At 44.0% G+C, this 27046-nt stretch overlaps 2 protein-coding genes across 2 annotated transcripts in view; both read right to left on the reverse strand.

Annotated features, from left to right (window-relative positions):
* LOC126191560 (retinol-binding protein pinta-like) overlaps positions 1 to 5116 on the reverse strand; it is a 282679-nt gene extending 277563 nt beyond the window's left edge. Inside the window, exon 1 of the mRNA XM_049932475.1 lies at positions 5035 to 5116. The gene's annotated coding sequence lies outside the window, so the exon portion shown is untranslated. The remainder of the gene's footprint in view (positions 1 to 5034) is intronic.
* The window catches only part of LOC126191559 (retinol-binding protein pinta-like), a 301411-nt gene that overhangs the window by 120700 nt on the left and 153665 nt on the right, over positions 1 to 27046 (reverse strand). Inside the window, exon 2 of the mRNA XM_049932472.1 lies at positions 5001 to 5103. The gene's annotated coding sequence lies outside the window, so the exon portion shown is untranslated. The remainder of the gene's footprint in view (positions 1 to 5000; positions 5104 to 27046) is intronic.

A 27046-nucleotide genomic window follows, 5' to 3' on the forward strand; every position in this document is an offset into this window, starting at 1 on the left:
ACAATAAGAATAGAAGTATGGAAAAACTGTAGTGCTTTCTAAGTTGAATGCCTGTAATGGAAACTGTCTGTTGTTTCAAATTTATGTGCATATTTAAATGAAAAATATCCCTCAATAAAGTTGTATGCATTGTTATTATTATTATTATTACCATTATTATTATTATTATTATTATTATTATTATTACTAACAAGGTACTGGAATAGAACAACAATGTCGATAGCTAAAACTGTACCAAAATTTATGTTTCTAAAGCATTTTGATATGTCGGGTCATATTGACCCGAACAGTATATATGTCAAGTAAAAGTGAACAGAACAGCAGGGTTAATAATTCTAGACCGCACGTTTTGATGTATGCATGCTCTCGATAGCATACGACAAAGTTACGACCTTCAGTGGGCATATTTTCCATTACGTAATTTCTCGTGGGCCTTGCGTGGAGCCGTGCGTAAACGAAGTGTGGCGGGCAAGCCGACTACCATTCGTTGCAGGGGCCGTGTATCTCGTGCGCACCGTTCCGGACCTTCAAGCAGCCTGTCGTGTTTTGTTTTGCTCGTGGCCTTCGCTGCGCGAGTGCCGCCGCGAACCCTGGGGCAGAGTCGAAGAGCGGTCATCGCTTTCGTCCTATTCCGATGTTACTGGTTTCTCATGTTGTATAGCTAGAGAAGGCCGAAATGCACGCGTTAAACTCAAGCAGGCTGGCGTGAGGTCTGAAGCAGGATACGTAATGAATGCTATAAAGAAAAGTACGTAGCTTCTGGAATACTTAACTTTAATCCACATTTGTAGAACATCTCTCTTGATGATACAGGCTTTATAATCACAATATCAATACTGGTAATGGCGCCTTGCTAGGTCGTAGCAAAATGTAGCTGAAGGCTATGCTGACTATCGTCTCGGCAAATGAGAGCGTAATTATCAGTGAACCATGGCTAGCAACGTCGGCTGTACCACTGGGGCGAGTGCTAGTACGTCTCTCTAGACCTGCCGTGTGGTGGCGCTCGGTCTGCAATTACTGACAGTGGCGACAAGCGGGTCCGTCGTATACTAGCGGACCGCGGCCGATTTAAAAGCTACCATCTAGCAAGTGTGGTGTCTGGCGATGACACCACATCTCACGTCGAACTTTTTGCAAGATTTGTTGCTCCCTGTGTCCGCGCTACGTGCTTCGTTCGTTGGTGTCACGAACGGAGACGGCTGAGATCCCTCCTGGTCACTCTCGTAACTGCAGTCCACGGTATCATTTTTGGTTTCCAGAACCTTAGACGGCAAGCGAGCTTACATTGCTTCTTGATCAGATACACTGAATTTGGGTTTTCATCAGGCTGCGGTTGTTCGACAACGTGAACCTTCACCTCTACCTGTTGAAGCTGCGGCGGTTCTCAAGAGTGCCACAATACCTTTAACTCCCTCGCTCAACAGAGGTTGTGACGCAGTTCTGCCGACAGTGGAACGTTCACTAGACAGTTGCACAGGTCGCCGCCCTGTATTGGGGCTATCATTCCGAAGGTGCTCCACAGAGTTAAAAATTCCGCTCGTCCGTTCTTGTCCGTTTTATAATATGTACGACCTACGTTGAGGTGACAAACGTCGTGGGGTAGCTCCTAACATCGTGCCGGATCTCCTTTTGTCCGGTGTAGGGCAGCACAACTCGATATTTCATGGACTCAACAAGTCATTGGAAGTTCGCTGCACAAATATTGCGCCATGCTGCCTCTATAGCTGCTCATAATTGCGAAAGTTTTGCCGGTGCAGGATTTTGTGCCCGAACTGATCCCTCGATTATTTGCCATAAATGTTGGATGGGATTCATTTCGGGCGATCTGGGTGGCCAAATCATACGCTCGAGCTGTCTAGAATATTTGTCAAACAAATCGCGAACATCTGTATCCCGGTACTCGACGTATTGTCGCACATAAAAACTACATCATTGTTTGAGAACATGCAGTCTATGAATGGGTGAAAATGGGCTCCAGATAGCCGGACATAACTATTTATAATTAATGATCGGTTCAGTTCGATCAGAGGATTCAGTCCGTTCCGTGTAAACACAGCCGACCCATTTATGGAGCTATCACTACCCTTGCACGATGCCCTGTTGAAATCTTGGCATCGTAGGGTCTGCGCCACACTCGAATCCCATCATCTCGTCCTAACTGAAGTCGGGACTCATCTGGCATGGCCACCGTTTCCTAGTCGTCTAGAGTCCAACTAATATGGTCACGAGTCCAGGAAAGACGCCGCAGGCGATGTTGTGCTGGACGCCGCAGGCGATGTTGTGCTGTTAGTAAAGGTACTCGCATCGGTCTTCTGCCGCCATAGTTCGTGTACGCCATTCCGCCGTCCTGTCCTCACGGATACGTACGTAGATTTCCTACTCTGATTTCTGCGGCTATTTCACGCACTGTTGGTTGTCTGTTAGCACTGACAGCTCTACGCAAACGCCGTCGCTGTCGGTCGTTAAGCGAAGGTCGTTGGAAACTGCGTTGTCTGTGGTGAGACATTACGCCTCTACTTTCGGATTCTCGACACTCTCTGGACACTGTGGATCTCAGAATATTGAATTCCCTAACGATATCCGAAATTGAGTGTCCCATGGGTTTAGCTGTAACCAGCATTCCGTTGTCTGTTAATCCCTGTCGTGCGGCCATAATTAGGTCGTAAAACTTTACATATGAATCACCTGGGTACAAATGGGAGCTCCGCCAGTGCACTGTCCTTTTACGCCTTGTTTTCGCGGTACTACCACCATCTGTGTATGTGGATTTCGCTATCCCATGACTTACGTCACGTCAGTGTGCATCGACCAATGAACAAGTGAGACGGAATGTGCGCGCGTAAGTCAATTCGAATGGACCGAACACCGCTGTCGACGTGATAGCAGTACAGGCACAGGACCAGCTTTCATTTGTTGTGCTGAGAAGTTCTCTGTGTTAACTTAACGCATCCTGGTTAGGATGTTCGAAAGGTATTTTGAGAATCTGTACAGTTTGAAATCCGTATTCTGTGTGTTTCACAGTAATGCTGCCGTCAGCACGCTTGAATTTTCGCATTTGTACATTTTCTGTCACTAATCGTTCACAGATAGGGTGGTTTGCTTACTTGAGGAAACACGAATGGGGGTTGACGAATAACTGCATGCCTACTTATTCGTCTCGTGACAAATACAAAACAAACAACTTTCTGATGATGGCAACCACAGTTTAGAGACACTGTGAAAAACGCAAACAACACTCAATACTCAATACCATTTAAATTGTCATAAAACTTACAACAATTAAGAAGGAAAATATCCCTCCAGTATGCCTTATTCCAAAAAATGTTGGTAGTTGATACAGGTATAGTGAAAATACCCAATAAATAAAATATAAGGGCCCTGGGGTTTTTGAGATTGGCTACAATGACTGCCCTCAGTAATGTACAGGTCAGATTGGGAGCAATTTTAATATGCCATTTGAAGAACACCTCAACCTCGCCAGTCCCAAATTAGCTATCTTAGTTTGTCTAAAAGAAACGGGTCACTCTATTTCCAGTATTGAAAAGAATTTGGATGTTATATTTATGGAAACAAAAGGAAAATTTTAAATCCTTTTCAAGAAATACATACGATGAAGGCATTAAGAGAGCCCTAAATCCAATTTTAATAACCAGACAGAATCGAAACACTACAATGTCCTATAGAATTTTGATAACCTGAATTGTCACCGGTAGCTACAAAGATGACTAATTTAGCGAATGTATAATAGTCAAATACTATTCCTACGCTATATTATAACATCGAGGTACTGATGTAAAGCGTATTCGGTCCTGTTTTCTATTTTATACCGACAATAAACTACGGATTTCTTTAAGTTATGTAATGCCGTTCCCAGCCATCGGTTATTTTCCTAGTTAGGATTTCCTCCTTGCAGGTGTTTGTGTCTGTTATCTTCCTCTTAGGCAGCGTGGCCTTACGCCTACCGGTGTACTGCTAGCCTCCATGGACCACTTGCAGCACATCGGCACGTTAACAATACGGCCAAAGTACGAACATTACATGGGACTATTAAGTTTTACAGTTGCTGTCTATCGGACCTTATAATATATCTTCCGGGGTGTTATCCGGGAAACTATTTTTCAGATCTGTTACATTCTCGACATTTTGGTTCCATACTTTTTTAATGATATTTCTTGTGTACGAACAACTCTTTCCCTAGACGTTAATTAATATTTACCCATATTATCTCCACAGTAGTATTCCATTCAAATGATTAGTTTTCCCTGACATTCTCTAGACCTGACTCATCCAACATTCATGCTTTGTACATTTTGACAAGCGTTTCTGGATGTACTCAATTCTATTATGACGACCTGTCATTGGATTTGACTCTTAAGGAGGATAACCTCAGAAAAGCTGGGGCTCCGTAATACTCCATCTGTATTATGGAAATATAACTATTATGAGTAATTGTCATTGTCTTTTGTTGAATGCCAACACTATGAGTCTGTGTTTCAACCATTTCACAAATTTAACACGCTGATTTGTATTCCTGACAGATAAGCCTGAAGATGTGTCTACACTGACGTGAAAACGGTAGCTGCGAGCCGGCCAGAGTGGCCGAGCGGTTCTAGGCGCTACAGTCTGGAACCGCGCGACCGCTACGGTCGCAGGTTCGAATCCTGCCTCGGGCATGGATGTGTGTGATGTCCTTAGGTTAGTTAGGTTTAAGTAGTTCTAATTTTTAGGGGACTGATGACCTCAGTAGTTAAGTCCCATAGTGCTCAGAGCCATTTGAACCATTTTTTGGTAGTTGCGAATAAAGCACCTTCATGCACCTCATGACTGTTTAACTAATACATTTTTACAATCATTTCGATGGTTGTTGACACTTGTTCCTGTTACATACAAAACATCCCGTATCCAAGTGAAGATTTCGAATCCTGTTGGTGTCTGCGCTTTCCTGTCGGAAGTCACGGCACCGTAGAGTTCCTATAAGCGTTTGCAGCCATCTCACTCACCGATTTGCGAAAAAGCCACGAAAAACTCACGAACCCAGCTGAGGGCAGCGAAGTCGCCTTCACGAAGCCACACAGTCGCGCGGTCGCAGCTCGCAGCATGCACCTGCTGATCGGCGGGCAGCTAGACACCTACTGGCGTGACCTCCAAGAACCAGTGGGGCCACCTCGACACGCGCGTGTAACTCCTTAGCCTACTGTTTACCACATCACAGCAAAAAATCTATCTTTCATAACACGTTCTTTTCAGCTTTGCTAGTGCTGGCCAACATTAAAACCAGAAAGCAGAGAAGTAATGGAACACAGCCATTAACGTGAGAGAAGTTTTGTTAGAAAACAATTTTTCGTACACGGAAAAAAGTTTTTAAGCTATTTTAAGTGTTTGGTCACTCTTTTTCTCTTCGAGGAATATTAATTTGGCCTTTTTTTGTTCGTTAGCTTTTTCGATATTATCAGTCGTTCTTACTTTTTCACATTTGAGGATTTTAATTTCCACTTTCATCCTAACATAGAAATTTTCTTTTAGGTATAAATGTAAGGTACCTTAAAAATCCAAGTGGATTACAATAAATCATTTGAAATATAATTGATGTTGTGTACTTCCTGTAAAATTCAGTTACTGGATTACGAGACGATTTTAAATGTACCAAATCTGTTATTCACTGAGGCGACAAGTCATGGGATGGCAGTAAATACATATACAGATGGTGGTAGTATCACGAAAACAAGGTGTAAAAGGGCACTGCATTGACGGAGGCGTCATCTGTACTCAGGTGATTCATGTAAAAGGGTTTCCGACCTATTTGTGGCCGCACGACGAGGATTAAGAGACTTTGAACGCGGAATGGTGGTTAGAGTTAGACCCAGGGGACATTCCGTTTCGGACATCGCTAGGAAATTCAATATTCCGTGATCGAATTCCGTGTCAATCGTGTCAAACGTGCGCCGATAATACCTTCACTTAACGACTGACAGTAGCGGCGTTTGCGTACAGTTGTCAGTGCTGACAGACAAGCGACACAGCGTGAAATAACCGCTGAAATGAATTTGGGACACACCAGGAACGTATGCGTTGGGACAGTGTGTCAAAAGCTGGCATCAAGGGGCTGTGGCAGCAGGCGACCGACGCGAGTGCCTTTGCCCAGTGCAAGACATCGTCTGCAGCATCTCTCCTGGGCTCACGACCATATCGGTTGGACCCTATACGAGTGGAAAACCGTGGTCTGGTAAGATGAGTCTCGACGTCAGTAGGTAAGAGCTGATGATAGAGTTCTAGTACGGTGCAGACCACACGAAGCCATGGAACGAATTTGTCAACAAGGCAGTTTGCAAGACGCTGGTGGCTCCAGAACAGTGAGGGCTGTGTTTACATAGAATGGACTGGATCCTATGGTAAACTCAACCGATCATTGACTGAAAATGGCTGTTCGGTATTGGTTTGAAGAATATTGTGGACAAATCGAGCGAATGATTTGGCAACCCCGATCGACCGACATGAAGCCCATCTAATATTTATGGGACATAATCGGGACGTCGGATCGTGCCCAAAATCGTTCAGCAGCAATACTTTTGCAATTATGGACGGATATAGAGCCTACGTGACTTAATAATTCTGCAGGGGAGTTCCAACGACTTTTTGAGTCCATGCAACGTCGATTTCCTGCACTACTCCGGGCAAATGTAGGTCAGACCCGATATTATCCCGTTGCCGTACTTTGACCACTCTGACGCATGGAAACAAGTGCCCAGCAAATGTAAACATCGCGAGTCATGCTCGCGAGAGCGAAAGTTGGGCCATAGTTTCTTTTTACGTGCCGGATGTGGCTGTATTCAAAACGCAATACATGGTCAGAGAAAGGGAACATACGCTGATTACCGAATAAATATAGCTGAAGTAATGCTAAAAGATGTCTAATTGCCAGACTACGAATTGCGTGGAATACAGTCACTAGGTGATAGGCTCCTACGACTACAACGATTCCAAACGCAAATTTTCCCGAAACGTATCGATTCGTTGCAAAGAAGGAGACGGCAAAGACTGCTGAAAATAGAAAGGACAAAACGAAAGGACCCCGGAATGTACGGAGAGAAACGTTTCTTTTCATTTACCACAGCTGTTTTGAAACCTCCATGCCACGCATGACTATTAATTTTTACAGTTGTAAGTACAGTGAAGTGGCAAAGAAACTGATAAAGACATGCGTATTCAATACAGAGGTAAACAGGCAGAATACGGCCCCACGGTCGGCACCGCCTATATAAGACACTAAATGTCTGGCGCAGTTGTCAGATCGGTTGCTGATGCTACAATGGCAGGTTATCAGGATTTAAGAGAGTTACGTGATGATATAGCCGGCGCACGAGCGATGAGACATGGCATCTCCGAGGTATCGATGAAGTGGGGATTTTCCCGTACGACCATTTCACGAGTGTACTCTAATTATCAGGAATCCGACAAAACATCAAATCTGCGACATCGTTGCGGCCATAAAAAGATCCTTCAAGAACAGTATCAACGGCTACTGAAGAGAATCGTTCAACATGACAGAACTGAAAGCCGTCCGCAAATTGCTGCAGATTTCAGTGCTGGGCCATCAACAAGTGTCAGCTTGCGAACCATTCAGAGGAACATCACCGATATGGGCTTTCGATGCAGAAGGCCCACTCGTATACCCTTAATGACTGCACAACACGAAGTTTTACGCCTCACCTGGACCCGTCAACACCTACATTGGACTGTTGATGACTAGAAACATCAAGGTTGGTCGGACGAGTCTCGTTTCAAATTGTATCGAGCGGATGGGCGTGTAAAGGTAGGGAGACGTCCACACGAACGCATGGATCCTGTATGTCAGCAGGAGACTGTTCAAGCTGGTCGAGGCCCATGTAGTGGTGTGGGGCGTGTGAAGCTGGAGTGATATGGGGCCCCTGATACGTCTAGATACGACTCTGAGAGGTGTAAATCATCCTGTGTGATCACCTGCATCCATTCATATCCATTGTGAATTCACACGGACTATAGCAATTCCAATAATAATGGGACTCCCCAGAGTTGCTACAGCGCGTCTCCAGGAACACTCTCTTGTGTTTAAACACTCCCTCTGTCCACCAAACTCGCCAGACATGAACATAATTGAGCATATCTCGGATGCCTTGCATCGTGCTGTTCAGAACAGATCTCCACCCCGTCGAAATCTTACTGATTTACGGACAGCCCGGCAGGCTACATGGTGTCAGCTCCCTCCAACGCTTATCCAGAAATTAGTCGGGTCCATGCCACGCTGTGTTGTGGCCCTTCTGCGTCCTCGTGGTTGCCCTACGATATTAGGCAGGTGTACCAATTTCTTTGGCTGTTCAGTGTATTTCATTATTCAAAATTCGTTCAAGGGGGCGATATCTCTTGTTGTAATTAAAGTTTATATTGACAATATATACGTTTCGGCGTTGTATTATTACACTCCTGGAAATTGAAATAAGAACACCGTGAATTCATTGTCCCAGGAAGGCGAAATTTTATTGACACATTCCTGGGGTCAGATACATCACATGATGACACTGACAGAACCACAGGCACATAGACACAGGCAACAGAGCATGCACAATGTCGGCACTACTACAGTGTATATCCACCTTTCGCAGCAATGCAGGCTGCTAGTCTCCCATGGAGACGATCGTAGAGATGCTGGATGTAGTCCTGTGGAACGGCTTGCCATGCCATTTCCACCTGGCGCCTCAGTTGGACCAGCGTTCGTGCTGGACGTGCAGACCGCATGAGACGATGCTTCATCCAGTCCCAAACATGCTCAATGGGGGACAGATCCGGAGATCTTGCTGGCCAGGGTAGTTGACTTACACCTTCTAGAGCACGTTGGGTGGCACGGGATACATGCGGACGTGCATTGTCCTGTTGGAACAGCAAGTTCCCTTGCCGGTCTAGGAATGGTAGAACGATGGGTTCGATGACGGTTTGGATGTACCGTGCACTATTCAGTGTCCCCTCGACGATCACCAGTGGTATACGGCCAGTGTAGGAGATCGCTCCCCACACCATGATGCCGGGTGTTGGCCCTGTGTGCCTCGGTCGTATGCAGTCCTGATTGTGGCGCTCACCTGCACGGCGCCAAACACGCATACGACCATCATTGGCACCAAGGCAGAAGCGACTCTCATCGCTGAAGACGACACGTCTCCATTCGTCCCTCCATTCACGCCTGTCGCGACACCACTGGAGACGGGCTGCACGATGTTGGGGCGTGAGCGGAAGACGGCCTAACGGTGTGCGGGACCGTAGCCCAGCTTCATGGAGACGGTTGCGAATGGTCCTTGCCGATACCCCAGGAGCAACAGTGTCCCTAATTTGCTGGGAAGTGGCGGTGCGGTCCCCTACGGCACTGCGTAGGATCCTACGGTCTTGGCGTGCATCCGTGCGTCGCTGCGGTCCGGTCCCAGGTCGACGGGCACGTGCACCTTCCGCCGACCACTGGCGACAACATCGATGTACTGTGGAGACGTCACGCCCCACGTGTTGAGCAATTCGGCGGTACGTCCACCCGGCCTCCCGCATGTCCACTATACGCCCTCGCTCAAAGTCCGTCAACTGCACATACGGTTCACGTCCACGCTGTCGCGGCATGCTACCAGTGTTAATGACTGCGATGGAGCTCCGTATGCCACGGCAAACTGGCTGACACTGACGGCGGCGGTGCACAAATGCTGCGCAGCTAGCGCCATTCGACGGCCAACACCGCGGTTCCTGGTGTGTCCGCTGTGCCGTGCGTGTGATCATTGCTTGTACAGCCCTCTCGCAGTGTCCGGAGCAAGTATGGTGGGTCTGACACACCGGTGTCAATGTGTTCTTTTTTCCATTTCCAGGAGTGTACTTTGGTTCTGAAGAAGTCGCACCTGAAGACTCCCATGAAGATTATAATTTCTATTTATATCTTTTGTGTAAGAGTTTATATATTTTGAAGAATTACCTTAAGTATTGTATAACTAGAATTAAATGAAAGTTAACTTCTGTAAGAGGAGTATCAAGTGAAAGAAATAAAAGTGCAGCTAGGTAACGGGTATCCGCACACCGGCCGTGGTATCATTGACTGTATTTTAGTACATATTTAACTAATTTAGGTAACATAAGCAATATGCACTGGCAGTAATTGTAAATCAGGCCGACAAATTGGGCTGCCATTGCGCTAGACGTCTAAACTATTAGGGTAAAATCATTTGAGTTAGTACTGAATTGTAGACCTCAAAAAGGACTACAAAATAGTCTCTGAGAGCGTATGTTTATCTTGTACAGTTGGGCCACAGTCATCCTTTTTCTGTGTTGTAGGTGCTGATAGAGGCTACTTCATAAGACAAAAGCCATCATCGCTGGTCAAGTTCTCGCGAACTTTCGTTTAGATCTTTCTGGCTCTACAATCTGGTGCTAGGTAACATGATATAGCTCTTATGTATTACGTAGGGTATATCAAGAGAGAGCAGTGTCGGAAAACATTTTTGCTTAATTTAATTGATGAAATTTAAACGGCTGAACAAACTTTCAGGGAACACAGATGAGAACAATTGCAATTACACCAGATAAAAAAAATAATAAAAAAAATAAAAGAATAAAAAAAACTCTGTGTAAAATGAGACCTTTCGTTTGGGAGCTAGGATGCCATAGACATATACAAATACACACGTTAAACTTTTAGCCCCTCTGTTAGGGGATTAGTAATATGACTGCTAACGAAAACAGGTGTCAAGCTGCCAAACACATCCGGCAACCGGTTGTTACCCGTTTCGACTGACCTACATTCCAGATGCAGTTATTGAGTTTTCTTATTATGTCCTCCACATCAACCCTCTTCGTATGTCTTACCTATGTTTCCCTTTCTTTTTAAAGAAAATGTTTTATTTTGACTATCTATTTATCTTCCGGTATCGCACAGATAGCTCCCAAGAAGTGGAGGTGTATTACCCAAGATTTAATAAAAAATTGCAAATATAGCTTTTATTACCAGCAATTGTTCTTTATTGCATTTTATGTGAATTAATGTGTGAAACTGAAGAAAAATTTGAGTTTCTGATGCAACTTACACACTATAAAATGCGCAACTCGTTCAGAACTATCTCAGCCGTCCCCCCTCTGCACCTCTTCACTGAAAGTAATCATACAGGCTACCAGGCAGGAGTCTGATATTCTGCGAATATTAAAGAGCAAATTGCCGCTCGACTTCTCGGTAATGGAACCCACCTGTTCTTTTGGCATTGTTCATGAGATCAGCAGAGTTGCATAAGCGCGAACTGTTTGCTAGTCGGCTAGCGAGAATTCGCTTACGGGTAGCGTGAGAAGTCACTGTACAATGCCGTCAGCCAATCGGCAACCCTGCCAGAAAGTGGTTCGAGATTTGAAGACTGCAAATAACCGCAAAGCCCGTATCGACAAAACAGTGGACGTTGACCAGTGAGAAGATGCGTAAGGTACAAATCGTGTTACAGAAATACTACAAATTGACAAAATACCAACGCCCGAGGACGATAAGAGAAAATTTGCCTTATAACCCGACTTGCACGCGAACCATCAGGGGAATAAACTCACGGAAACGTTAAGCACTGTCAAAATTAACGACACTGGAATGGTTGATGCCTTAGATAAAGCTATAAGGCGCTATATGAAACACATGCCCTACAATTATGAGATGTTTCCGGGAGACGGTATGTGTGAGAAGAAGGGCGTTCAGGTTGTGTAACTGTACTCTGGCTTCTGTACAAATTGCACATAACTTTTCAATGCGCAGATTTTGTTCGTGCCACCTTCAGAATCGTAATCTACAGGACGGACCAGAGCTCCACCGACAAATTTTCACAAGTTGTTCAGGGATACATTGTGAGCATTTTGGTGTAAGCGATCCACATCTCTGGTGGCTCGTTACAGAGTGATGATGTAATTATGATTTACTCGATTTTTACCTCAGTCAGCCTTGTTTCTGTGAAAATAACTTCACAACAATGAAGAAGCCTAAAAAATGCAGTAACCAAACCTACAACGCGGAATAGAGAGTAATGCAACAGCCTTCAGATGCGAAAGTATGGTGCTGCGGTTGCCGCAAGTGCGAGAACGGCTCAGCATAGTGTCGTAGTGCTGCTAACACATTGGAAGATTACGTTCAATGAACTCATACACGAAATGGATATCTACAGTACTGCTGTGTTTTCCTGTAATCAGAGCTAACACAGCCGGAAAACAAAACTCTGGACAGAACCCACCAATACTGAATAAAAACTTAAGAGCAACGAGTCAAGTTTATTATTGTCAACAGTAGGTGGTGATCGAATGCAGACAAGACACACAGCGCGCAGCATTGACATATGCAATATTGTGCACTATTTTCATTGCAATACCGACACATAACTTTTTGGGGCAAGAAACCAAACCAAATGCGATCACCTTATAAGCAACTACCTTATACCCAACCTGTGGATGTGTTTCAGGTGATAATGAACAGCAGATATATATTGAAAGAAATGCGTGACACAGCGCTCTTTTCTAAAGAGCCTCTGCAGCGGAGCGTGCGCTGTTATGAAACCTCCTGGCAGATTACAACTGTGTGGCGGACCGAGACTCGAACTCGTGACCTTTGCCTTTCGCGGGCAAGTGCTCTACCAAGGTAGGAGGCGAGGTAGTGGAAGAACTGAAGCTGTGAGGAGGTGACTCAAGTCGTGCTTGGGTAGCTCAGTTGATAGAGCACTTTCTCGCGAAAAGCAAAAGTCCCGAATTCGATTCTCGGTCCGACACACAGTTTTAATCTGCCAGGAAGTTTCAATAAAGTCATTACTTGTCACATATCATGCAACGTAAGAATACCATCCTTATTACAGTCACAGTTCTTGTGCATAGCAGAATGCAAAGCTTCAGCATGAGGAGATGTGACCCATTCACTGGCAAAGGCAGTGGTAGCTGGTGATCATGTGTTACAGCACACTCTAGATATCTCTCTAAAATTACGCCATTTCTTTTCGAATGCTAGCCGCAGGTCCCACTAAAATTACGCCATTTTTCCTTTGAATGCATGCTAGTACGCAAATAAAATGGACGAAAACTTGTTTCCTAGCGCTCTCTCCCTGATAACTTGCAACCACAGACGAGAGCCGAAATGACGGTCAGCCGTGCTACACTCAGAAATGGACGCAGCTGTCTGTTTTCAACTAATGCGACGTCAACCCTGCAGACACTGTGCTGCGATGATGTTCACAGCACCAGATCGGTATTTCTCTTTGAAAGTGCGTGTAAAGTGTTGTGCAAGTGTAGAGTATGAAGTATTTTAGAGGAGCGGCTGAGATACCGGTTCGTGCCCAGTGATCACTTCCGCTTGCGACATCGTGTACCCTTGACGTGCTATACGTCCTCTCTGCCGTTGCGTTTGCAAGCTATGAATGGTAGTTGTCTACTGTGTGTTCTGTGTGACCATTAAATGTTCACTCGTTGTCTTCGTGTTACAGTTTTCTGCATTATGCTGTGTCAGCAGTTTCCACCACTGATAAATTAGGAAGACGTGAACAATGTTTTCCTGGAACTGCAAGATCTGTTCCAAATTCGACAAGTCATCCAGAAACGTTCAACCGAATTCATTGCATAGGTACGACTGGATCGCGTATGATATGGAAGTCACGTCAGATCAAGTTCACACTGCTTTCTATAACATGGAACCCTGCTGTTTTTTCGTAGAGCTCTCGAACACTGTGTTGATCGAATGGATTCTGCTCGAAAATGTAGAGGAAAATGGATTTCGTCACCGTAGTGCTTCGGTGTGGACCGCCATAATTTCAAATGCTGACATAAGTGCAAAAAATGTATGTACGTTTTCCTTGCCCCCTGATGTTGTAAACTGTTATTTGAAAGATATTTTAACCAAGTATGTAGCTGTAGCGAATTATGGTCTAGCCAACATAAACTACAGTGTTTTAGCGGAGTCAGTCCGATGGAATGCACATCAGGCAGAACTCATGTAGTTGTTTATGGATATAGGGTGCTTGTTACTTACAGACAACAGGTAGGAACATGGTTAATCTCTATTGCAAGTGGACAGCAAAGAACGAATTGCCCAAAAAGAATCTTCTTTTTAAAATGAACTCGTCAGTGCATCCCTGGAAACTGACCTACCTGAACTCCTGATGGAGAACCACTCGATGGAGACAGGTTAGCTTGGTGTTACAACAGGAGCCAAAATTACCAGCTGTAGGTTTTCCTCCTTTACCCTCTAAACCGAATTAAAAAAGCCACCCCTCATACCTGAAGTGCATACACTAAAGAACAAGAGGCTTCGAAAGTGTGATGGGAGTAGCATGAACGAACACGTACCAATTTAGAGCAGATCATACAGAAAGGGAGTCCGAAGATGGTAACTGACACGGACATTTCGAAAAATAGAGTACAAGCTGTCGAGACAGCAATGTAGGACCTCTCACAAACAGCCGGACGGAGTGGCCGAGCGGTTCTAGGCGCTACAGTCTGGAACCGCGCGACCGCTACGGTCGCAGGTTCGAATCCTACTTCGGGCAAGGATGTGTGTGATGTACTTAGGTTAGTTATGTTTAAATAGTTCTACGTTCTAGGGGACTGATGATGTCAGAAGTTAAGTCCCATAGCGCTCAGAGCCATTTTTTTTGCTCACAAACTAACGTGTAGACAGCTGTCAACCCACAACAGGTAGAGACCCATTAGAAACCGCACGTGTAGCAGCAAGTGATTAAAACAAAACAAGCACAACAGCAAGTACGAGCTCTAGCTAAGCATTAAAAAGCAATTAGTGCTTGTGCGCAAATAGAAGAGTTTCCGTCTTAGGCACAAAACAAATACGTCAATGGACTTAGTTATGACACACAAGCAGGGAATTAATGGGAAAGCGGTAGCAGAATGCCTGTAGAGTACATCTGTGACTCAAACAACATTTCTGGTTCAGATATCGGCCATCTTCAGAGGTATTCTTGACTGGCAGACAGCTGATACATTGATAAGCCAGAACATTACGACCACTGACCAACTGTCGATATAAACCCATCCATGTGATAGCAGCAACACCGGGTGAGGAATGACTGCTGGTCAGACAGACGCACGATGCATGCAGCATCAGAGAGCGAGCTGTCCATTTGTAGAATGTTGAAGGCGCATGATCTATCTGAGTTTGCCTGAGGGGAAATTATGATGGCCCAGAGGCTTGGCATGAGCATTTCGGAAACTGCGCAACTTGTCGGGTGTTCGAGAAGTGCTCTGGTGAGCGTATCACCACATGGCGAACCCCATGTGAAACCAAGTCCAGACGTTGTGGGGTGTGGTGATCAGTCCTCATTATGCACATCGGATGTCATTCTGGGCAGTCTGATGACAAGGGACAGACAGTGAACTGTGGTGGAACTAACATCAGACTTTAATACTGGGCCGAATTTAATGTCTGAACACACAGTGCACTGAACACTCCAAACAATGGACCTCAGCAACTGACGACCCATGCATGTCGCAATGTTAACACAACCACATCGGAAACTACTGATGAAATGGTCATGTGACCATTGGCACTGTACTTTGGCAAAGTGACAGAGCATTGCATGGTCTGATGGATTTCAACACTTACTTCGTCGTGCCGATGGCAGCAGGCCTGTCTGTCGTCTTCCAAGGGAACAGCTCCTTGACGCCCGTACTGTGGGATGAAGACAAGCTGGCGGTGGCTCTATTATGCTCTGGAGAACATTCACGAGGGCATCCATGGGTCCAGTGGAGTTCGCACGAGGCGCTATGAAAGCCAAGGAATATCGCACGCCGGCCAGTGTGGCCGTGAGGTTCTAGGCGCTTCAGTCTGGAACCGCGTGACCGCTACGGTCGCAGGTTCGAATCCTGCCTCGGGCATGGATGTGTGTGATGTCCTTAGGTTACTTATGTTTAAGTAGTTCTAAGTTCTAGGGGACTGATGACCACAGATGTTAAGTCCCATAGTGCTCAGAGCCATTTGAACCTTTTTTTTTTTTTTTTAAATATCGCACACTGGTTGCGCACCACATAACCCCATTATGACTATCTGAATGTACGACAGCAGTGGAAATTTTCAACAAGATAATGCGCCATATTACAAGGCCAGGAATGCGACTGAGTGGTTCGCGAAACACGGTGGGGAAATCCAGTTGACGTACTGGTCCCCAGATCACCAGATCTGAACCCAATTGGGCACAACTGGGATGTAATTGAACATGGTGTCAGTGCCCATCGCCCCCCTCACCAGGATTTACAGGTTTTAGGTGACTTGTGCTCTGTATCCGGATCCGGTGACACTTAGTGGTTGGGGATGACATGGCGGCCGGTCAGTCCCGTCGAACCTTCATGGACTATTCGGATGGTGTTTATTTGTTTTGGTGTAGGTCATTTGTGTGTGCAGATGTTGTCCAACTCCCTCCAGCGACCTACCAAGGCCTCATTGTTTCCATGGCATGATGTGTTGCCACTGTTATACGAGCCAAAGGTTGACATACGGATTATTAGGTAGGTGGTAATAATGTTGTGGCTGCCCGGTGTAAACAGAATCCACCCAAAAATCAGAGTAGTACAGAAGAAAAACAAAAAGAAGGATTCGAAGTCCGCAGCTCGTGGTCGTGCGGTAGCGTTCTCGCTTCCCACGCCCGGGTTCCCGGGTTCGATTCCCGGCTGGGTCAGGGATTTTCTCTGCCTCGTGATGACTGGGTGTTGTGTGATGTCCTTAGGTTAGTTAGGTTTAAGTAGTTCTAGGGGACTGATGACCATAGATGTTAAGTCCCATAGTGCTCAGAGCCATTTGAACCATTTTTTTAAGGATTCCAAAACCATCAGTGGCGTGCCTCAAGGTAAAGAATCTCAGTCTGAAATTCACAAGAAGATTGAAAGAGAGAACGGTCTTTTACTCAGTATTACTGAGCTTCTCTGTGACTACGACTCAAGCTTATGAAACACTGTGTCTGAATACTAATAGATTCAAATCTGATTTAAAAATTGCATTTCTACAATAGTTAATCTATGACACCGCAACTGATGTAGTTATCTTACAGGAAGTTACTATTACTCAATTTATCAACAGCTGGTTTTAAAATGATATCGATGTAGCACGTGACGAAAGCACAGGTGCAGCTATCTTATTAAGAGAGAGCACTTTATTTATTTATTTATTTGCTTATTTAGCCTGACAATATCGAGACTTTAAGACTCAGGTCGAGGAATACATTGTACTCCTTATGATGTCTCCTTAATTAACCTGAATGTGCCATCTGGCAACAGCAACAATTTAGAGACATCCACATTTTACAAGGAAGATGTTATTTATCTCTTAAGGAGCAGCCTCAAAAACCTATTAATAACAGGTGATTTTAACTGCGTATTGAACACAGTAGACCAATCTCCGAACTTCAACTTTTGCAAGGACTGCATGACCTAGTTACTAACAAGAAATGCATAGACACTCGGGAACTGAAGGATTACACCTTACTGAAGTATATGTTCTTGACTTCATCTTTGCGCAGACAGATAGGTAAAATGTATGCATTCAAAACTGTAAGTGAAAAGATGTTGACAACTGTGGCGATACAGGCTTGTTACACTGATTATTGTGCCCTTAAAGTAACTGTGAACTTGTACACAAAATGTATAAAAGCCAGTGGAAGCTCAACATTACCCATCTGGGAAACAGCGAAATAGCTGAATTTTTCGGTGACACGTGGAATCCCTGTCGACGCTCAGTAAGAAAACGATCTTCTAAAGCCAAATGGTGAGTCACTTTATCCAAATGGAAACTAATATAAAGTTTAATTTATTATGGGTCTCATAAACAAGAGGCACTAATTAACTTTTCAGTTGTGATACACACTACTGAGGGAGCTATATGATAAATCCAGTGAGAGAGACACGCAAATTCAGGAAATAAAACGAGTAAACTAGTGAGCATTAAACGGAAACAAATGGAAGGTCTCAAGAGCAAATCAAAATCTCTTATAGAAAACGAACTGACAACATCATACCATTTATTCAGACACCAGAGAAACCGTAGATACACACTAATTGAAGACATAGAAACAGACAGTGGGAAGTTATTCACAAACCAAAATAATTATCCCAAATATCGAACAACATTAAATCAGTTATTCTATTCCGGTTAAAATGGTACAGTGGTGATACGGGGCTCACCGATTTGGCTCAAACTATGTGAGTAGAAGCAGGCAGATGTCACTATGAACTTCTCGGAATATTTCACTTCAGTGGGCTGCAGGAAAAGGTAAAATTTACCGTAAACATTTGTGCATATAGTGTGAGGAATTTCTGAGGAGCAGTTTGCGTCTCGGTGCCGTAACCCAGCTGTAAAGCTCACCGACTGGCAATTCTCCAGCTGGGGGTTCGATTCCTGCTGCTACCATTATTCTTCTTTTTCACATTTTATTTTATTCCGCGCAATGTTAACCGACTAATTATCGAATTTATATATAGTTAAATAGTTCAGGTTATACATCTAAGTTCATATATTGAATTTAGTTACGATTACTAAATTTTTAAGTCATAAATCTGTAAGTGGTGGTAAAGAAATGATAGTATACGATGAAATTTAATATGAAATTGCATGAACAGAGTTGGTTTCACGTCCAAGTTTGTACCTGACGACCCAACCGCAAGTAAGGGCACTCGCTGCCTGACGCAGCAACGAATGAGAGACGTAAGCGTAGACGCTGCTTCGGAAGTTTCCACACGCCGCCGCTTCTGCAAGATTCCTTACGTCACAGCTCAGTGCCGTCCAGCCTGACTGTGGAATCGTCACTTTCGACGACAGCATCGTCTTACTCCAGAACCAGCAGCGCGAGTCGTGTCACCAGCCGGAACTGTACATCGAAGTTAATAATGAACTGTACACTGACAGACGACTGCAATCCTATACTGTAACAAGTGATATGTGTTACTGTCAGCGACATTAACAAATATATATCTCAGTTCTACAGGGTGTTTCAAAAATGACCGGTATATTTGAAACGGCAATAAAAACTAAACGAGCAGCGATAGAAATACACCGTTTGTTGCAATATGCTTGGGACAACAGTACATTATCAGGCGGACAAACTTTCGAAATTACAGTAGTTACAATTTTCAACAACAGATGGCGCTGCAAGTGATGTGAAAGATATAGAAGACAACGCAGTCTGTGGGTGCGCCATTCTGTACGTCGTCTTTCTGCTGTAAGCGTGTGCTGTTCACAACGTGCAAGTGTGCTGTAGACAACGTGGTTTATTCCTTAGAACAGAGGATTTTTCTGGTGTTGGAATTCCACCGCCTAGAACACAGTGTTGTTGCAACAAGACGAAGTTTTCAACGGAGGTTTAATGTAACCAAAGGACCGAAAAGCGATACAATAAAGGATCTGTTTGAAAAATTTCAACGGGCTGGGAACGTGACGGATGAACGTGCTGGAAAGGTAGGGCGACCGCATACGGCAACCACAGAGGGCAACGCGCAGCTAGTGCAGCAGGTGATCCAACAGCGGCCTCGGGTTTCCGTTCGCCGTGTTGCAGCTGCGGTCCAAATGACGCCAACGTCCACGTATCGTCTCATGCGCCAGAGTTTACACCTCTATCCACACAAAATTCAAACGCGGCAACCCCTCAGCGCCGCTACCATTGCTGCAAGAGAGACATTCGCTAACGATATAGTGCACAGGATTGATGACGGCGATATGCATGTGGGCAGCATTTGGTTTAGTGACGAAGCTTATTTTTACCTGGACGGCTTCGTCAATAAACAGAACTGGCGCATATGGGGAACTGAAAAGCCCCATGTTGCAGTCCCATCGTCCCTGCATCCTCAAAAAGTACTGGTCTGGGCCGCCATTTCTTCTAAAGGAATCATTGGCCCATTTTTCAGATCCGAAACGATTACTGCATCACGCTATCTGGACATTCTTCATGAATTTGTGGCGGTACAAACTGCCTTAGACGACACTGCAAACACCTCGTGGTTTATGCAAGATGGTGCCCGGCCACATCGCACGGCCGACGTCTTTAATTTCCTGAATGAATATTTCGATGATCGTGTGATTGCTTTGGGCTATCCGAAACATACAGGAGGCGGCGTGGATTGGCCTCCCTATTCGCCAGACATGAACCCCTGTGACTTCTTTCTGTGGGGACACTTGAAAGACCAGGTGTACCGCCAGAATCCAGAAACAATTGAACAGCTGAAGCAGTACATCTCATCTGCATGTGAAGCCATTCCGCCAGACACGTTGTCAAAGGTTTCGGGTAATTTAATTCAGAGACTACGCCATATTATTGCTACGCATGGTGGATATGTGGAAAATATCGTACTATAGAGTTTCCCAGACCGCAGCGCCATCTGTTGTTGAAAATTGTAACTACTGTAATTTCGAAAGTTTGTCTGCCTGAAAATGTACTGTTGTCCCAAGCATATTGCAACAAACGGTGTATTTCTATCGCTGCTCGTTTAGTTTTTATTGCCGTTTCAAATATACCGGTCATTTTTGAAACACCCTGTATGAACATGGATTTTTTCCCAAATTAGGAATTTTATATTGTTCAAAGTTTATTAAAATAGCCTAACATTTTGTCTATGTTGTAGTATGTGCTGAACCTCATGCAGAGGTAAATCTCGACTTACTAGAACACAAATCAGCGGTTTGGATTGTCTGTTATCAAACCGATGCATGTTACGCAAGCATCATTGTCCACGCTGAAACGTCCGTTCTTAACCATTTTTCTCGGATCACTAGTGATTCAGTTCCGTTGGGCAAAGGCAGTGTTTTAATAGCGTCATTGGCGATTTGAAATGGTATGTTATGAACGCGCGCCATACACAGTCCGAGACCTGTCATTATTCCTATTCGGCTTCAAACGATCACAAACCAGGGTGGTACTTTCTACACCAGCCATCTGTAAGATCTTGAGGGACACACGTTTGGATTGCGTTCAGTCTTATCTCGTCTATTTAGGCAGGAAACTGTTAAGGGACACGTTGGTCTGAAGCTTTATATCGCTAAGCGGTTTCACTATGTGGAAGAATTCTTTGAGATTCTCAGAAACAGTGTTGCTATGATGAAAATGTTCATCTCGTGGGTCCTTTGCACCGTTCCTCAAGTACGGGCACATAAAGGATTTGCTGTCAAAGTTTACATCTCACTGTCGTATGCGTATGGGTGTGAAACATTGCTTTCTCAGTATTTTGCAAAATCCTTTATTAAGATTGTTGAGGGTGAATTTGGACATTATTCGGCACTTCATAAAGTTCGTAATTATCTTCCTGCGCAATAGGTTGTAAGTGGAATCTGTACAACAGTTTGTGCATGTTCCCTTTAGGTCCGAACAATATTTGAAATGAGTGGAACTGCGTATGTGTGTGTGTGTGTGTGTGTGTGTGTGTGTGAGAGAGAGAGAGAGAGAGAGAGAGAGAGAGAAAAGAGAGAGGTATTTTAGAAGGAATATTTCTCGTGTTTGCTAGGACTAATCCATGATGTCAGGCAGACTGGAGAGTTTTCAGTCAATATGGTTCTAGCGCTGTTAGAAACAGATCTACAACGTGTTGTGAATTCGCAAGAGAGCCAACCCACTATGAGAGGAAGCCGAAAGGCACGCAGGCTGGCGTGAGGTCTGGAACAGGACAAGGAAGTCAGACTTTAGCAAAAAAGGACGTAGCTGTTGGAATACTTAACTTTAATCCGTAAATGGTGAACATCGCTCTTGACGGTACATGTTTTACAGCATCAACAGTAACTGATAATGGCGCCTTGCTAGGTCGTAGAAAATGACGTAGCTGAAGGCTATGCTAACTATCGTTTCGGCAAATGAGAGCGTAATTTGTCAGTGAACCATCGCTAGCGAAGTCGGCTGTACAACTGGGGTGAGTGCTAGGAAGTGTCTCTAGACCTGCCGTGTGGCGGCGCTCGGTCTGCAATCACTGATAGTGGCGACACGCGGGTCCGACGTATACTAACGAACCGCGGCCGATTTAAAGGCTACCACCTAGCAAGTGTGGTGTCTGGCGGTGACACCACACAACGCACTTAAGCAACGTAAAGTAGGAACAGTTCCAGACGTCCAGTGACGATGACTGCGGTAACTATGAAAGGAACTTCTTGAAGCTTGTCTCCTTTTGTTTAGAGCCTGTTGTTACTAAAGTTAATGAAGAAGGAAATATAGGAGAAAATGCGTAAGATCGAGGAAAAGGAAACACCTTATTATTATTTCTTCAGTTTCATACAAGATTCATATTAGAAACAGACAGGAGGTTTCCAGGGAGCATTCAATGAGGTAGTGGAGGTCTCATTGACCTGGTCCAAAAATGGTTCAAATGGCTCTGAGCACTATGGGACTTAACATCTGAGGTCATCAGTCCCCTAGAACTTAGAACTACTTAAACCTAACTAACCTAAGGACATCACACACATCCATGCCCGAGGCAGGATTCGAACCTGCGACCGTAGCGGTCGCGCGGTTCCAGACTGAAGCGCCTTTAACCGCGTGGCCACACTGGCCGGCTGACCTGTTCCCTATGAAAGAACACCTGTAAGACATATCTAGGTGAACCCGAATCACTGACAATATGTCAGACCTTGCTGAAGGACATTTCCCGAGTATTTTGGTATTAAGGACCCGTGATCTTCAGTGGCTGGTTACAGAATAATTATGTAATTATGGCTTATTCGCTTTATTAACTCAATTACCAGGCATTTTCAGTGCAATGCAGATACAAAGCAAAAGGGGGAGGGTGACAAGATATCCTAACTGTAATAATTTCTATTTTAAAAAAGGCAGGTGCTGACAGGGGCGAATAATAGGGAACCATCTGTTTAATAAGTCATGGTTACTGAGACGAATGATTTGCATAAGAATGGAAAACATGACAGAAGCTCACGTTGGGGAAGATCTGTTTGGGTTCTCTAAAAATACAGAATTATGTGTAGCGATTCCGTTCCTACGATTTATCTTAGAAAATAGATTAGGTGAAGGCAACCCCGTTTTTATAGTGTTTATAGATTCAGAGAAAAAATTTTGACAATGTTGTCTAGGAAATTGTGAAGGCAGAAGGAACAGAATGCAGGTAGCGAAATATTTAGAACTTGTACAGAAACCAGAATGCAGTTGTGAGAGTCAAACGACATGAATGGAAAGCGGTAGTTCAGGAGGGAGTGAAACTTGTTTGCTATCATAGATATAACACAGTCTGGACATTGAGGTAATAAAGGGAGTCAAGGAGAAATTTGGAACGGGAATTAAACTACAGGAAATGAAATTACGCTACCTGAGGGAATTATATTAAAATAAGACAGTGAAAGTAGTAGATACCTTTTGTTACTTGGACAGTAAAACAACTGACGATGGCCGAAGTAGGCAGAATATGAAAAGCGAACTGGCAATTACAAGAAAAGCATTTGTGAAAAAAAATAAATTAGTTAAAAATGGATATAAATAATTTAAGTTTATATAAGAATATACAGCCTACAGTTGCAGGTTAACTTTCTCGTTTATCTAGGTTCCAACGTTAGTAATAACGTCTTCTTCAGAACCTGCAAAAAGTTAATATTATAATCTGCTAGTAAATTATATTAGATATGGTCATCCTACATGATGCAACGTGTAGTACTTACATAAAATATTAGTTAAATGTTTGCCTAAAACAAGCCATGTCCTAAGTCAAATTTATGAAACTTGATGCATAAGGTTTTGTCACTTCAAAAAACTGTAGCAAATTCACTTTAAGCCCGTTGTATGGGCCTCGTCGTGTGACTAGAGACTGCGGACCGCGAGGGCTTCACAGAGGTCGGCGCGCATGCGCGAGGCGTATAGAATCGAACTCTTATTACGCACGCGTCAGATAACATGTTTGCTATGAATTAATTTTATACTTTACTATTGTAAGTTAATTATAGTATCCAGCATGAGTACGTTTTACATTCTGCTACAGAGCTTTATAAACTGACCAACAAATCTCGTATGAACATCTGCATCTCTAGTCACACGACGAGGCCCATACAACGGGCTTAAAGTGAATTTGCTACAGCTTGTTTAATATACGTGACAAAACCTTATGGTTATGCATCAAGTTTCATAAAGTTGACTTAGGACAGGTCTTGTTTTAGACAAACATTTAACTAATATTTTATGTAAGTACTACACGTTGCATCCTGTAGGATGACTATATAATTTACTAGCAGATTATGATATTAAATTTTTGCAGGTTCTGAAGAAGACGTTATTACAAACGTGTAAACCTAGGTAAACGATTAAGTTAACCTGCAACTGTAGGCTGTATATTCTTATATAAACAATATCAGTTGCTGTAGCTGCATAAAAATGTTAAAAATTATAATTTAAGTTTGCTTTCTGAAGGTATTTGTCTGAAGTGTACTATTGTACGGAAGTCAAATGTGGACGATTAAATATTCAGACAAGAACAGACCAGGAGCTTTTGAAGTGTGGTGTTACAGAAGAATGCCGTAGGTTTGGTGGGTGGGTATAATAATTAATGAAAGGGCACAGCTCAACTAAATGAAGGGTTCAGTTGAAATGACTCGTCCACAGTTATTATCAAGGGATCGTCAGTTTGGTGATGGAACTAAGAGTGTTTATGTGTGTATGTGGAGCGGGTGGGAGGGAGTATATAGACTACACAGGGAGACCACCGCCCGCAGTGGCCGAGCGGTTCTAGGCGCTTCAGTCTGGATCCGCGCGACTGCTACGGTCGAATCCCGCCTCGGGCATGGATGTGTGTGATGTCCTTAGGTTTGTTAGGTTTCAGTAGTTCTACGTTCTAGGGTACTGATGACCTCAGATGTTACGTCCCATAGTGCACAGAGCCATTTAAACCATTTTTGAACACAGGGAGACCAATACTTGACAAAAGTGTAAGCAAGTCCAGATGGACGTAATTTGCTATACGTATGGAGAGACGAAGAGTTTTGCACAGGACAGACTAGCGGGAGTTCTGTACCAAACCAATTGTCAGACTGAAGATCGCAACAGCAGGAAAACATCAAACTGAATATTTGGATTCGGTAACGCACTATGGGAGACCATGGGTCCATTATATCAGAACACTCAGAAATTATCACAAAGCAAACTCTGAAATTTCGTTGGTGGATTCTCGGCTCACCCTGTGTATCACAGTTTACTGTCCACAGGTGACAGAATCTAGAGAATGAACGGCGACGGCGTCAGTCTACTGAGAGCTTCTTGAAGGAGCCCGCCACTCCGAACAAGTCGTCGGCGTAGTGGTTGTATGGGGGCCTCTTCCTCTCGTCCGAGGTGTAGCGGTCCTGCTCCAGGAACCAGTCTCTCTTCTTCTCCGCCCTCCTGATGAATTCATCTGGAATAAGAAGGTACATGGGCACTGCACTGGGCCATAGCGCTACGCATATTTCTCTACCCAGCGTTTCGCCTTCCAATGGTGGAGACATCATAACAGGTTGGATTCACATACCAGTGCAAACCTAAACAAGGTCAGCAACATCTGGAAGTCCTAGTGAAAAAAAGAATCAACTTACGGAAACCTTTTCCTCCCATTCGCGAAAACTGTCACAGATCGCATGAGCACAGTACTGAGAAGACACAGTATCGGCACAATTTTTAAACTAACAACAAAAGCTCACGAATTTAAGCACTGCAAAGCGTATACGCCCGCCGTTCACCACAGAAGGAATATACCGCTTGCCGAAAAGTCATTTGACCAAAATTGTAGGGCAGAAAGACCGTATCAAACAAAGGAATTTACGTATAGGAACTATGGGTCGCACCTGCATATTTTCGGCCCTTCAGGAATGTAACTGAAATCTGACACATAGACATCTTTACTCAAAATGAAATATAATTCACAGAAAATGTATACGTAAACAAAAGGTCTGCACTAACCAGTTGTTACGATGAGAAACAGAAAACTTATATCATCAGATACACGTGTAACATAATTAGCTTCCGTGCCACAAAGCACTTCTTTAGAAATGAAAACAATCACATATTCATGTTTCAATATGCCTTAGAAGTCTGAAAGTAAAAAAAAGAATAAGGATGCTCTTATATATCGATTTGCCACAGCTTAATTAATGTAAGCAAATGTTCAAACTGACCACCGCCGTTAATATTCCACTGTGACCCCTAGTTCCTACGCTCAATTTCCTTCTTTTGAGGCTGTGTTTCAGTCCTACACTTTGGGTCAAACTGTTATTCAAAATCCTATGTAAAAGTCCTAGCACATGAGTTCAAGTGGATGAACCGTGGTACTACTCAATTCTTTATAAAATCACAATTACAATCTCACTACAGTTATTTAAAGAAAATAGGAAGCCAAGGACCACTGGTGATGGACAAGCTTGTGGTTCTTTTCCAATTTTAATTTGACTCGAACAGACTTTATTTTAAACTTTAACTCGGACTTTTGCTCTCTTACTGATGCAATATACAACTTTTCACTTCAATGGACCTTGCCGTTGGTGGGCAGCCTTTCGTGCCTCAGCGATACAGATAGCCGTACCGTAGGGATACCTGTTGAGAGGCCAGACAAACGTGTGGTTCCTGAAGAGGGGAGCAGCCTTTTCAGTAGTTGCAGGGGCAACAGTCTGGATGATTGACTGATCTTGCCTTGTAACACTAACCAAAACGGCCTGGCTGTGCTTGTACTGCGAACGGCTGAAAGCAAGGGGAAACTACAGCCGTAATTCTTAACGAGGGCATCCAGCTTTACTGTATCGTTAAATGATGATGGCGTCCTCTTGGGTAAAATATTCCGGAGGTAAAATAGTCCTCTATTCGGGTCTCTGGGCGGGGACTACTCAGGAGGACGTCGTTATCAGGAGAAAGAAAACTGGCGTTCTACGGATCGGAGCGTGGAATGTCAGATCCCTTAATCGGGCAGGTAGGTTAGATAATTTAAAAAGGGGTAGGTTAAAGTTAGATATAGTGGAAATTAGTGAAGTTCGGTCGCAGGAGGAACAAGATTTTTGGTCAGGTGAATACAGGCTTATAAATACAAAATCAAATAGGGTTACTGCAGAAGTAGGTTTCATAATGAA

This window comes from Schistocerca cancellata, chromosome 6, assembly GCF_023864275.1.
Source record: "Schistocerca cancellata isolate TAMUIC-IGC-003103 chromosome 6, iqSchCanc2.1, whole genome shotgun sequence".
Lineage (NCBI taxonomy): Eukaryota > Metazoa > Arthropoda > Insecta > Orthoptera > Acrididae > Schistocerca > Schistocerca cancellata.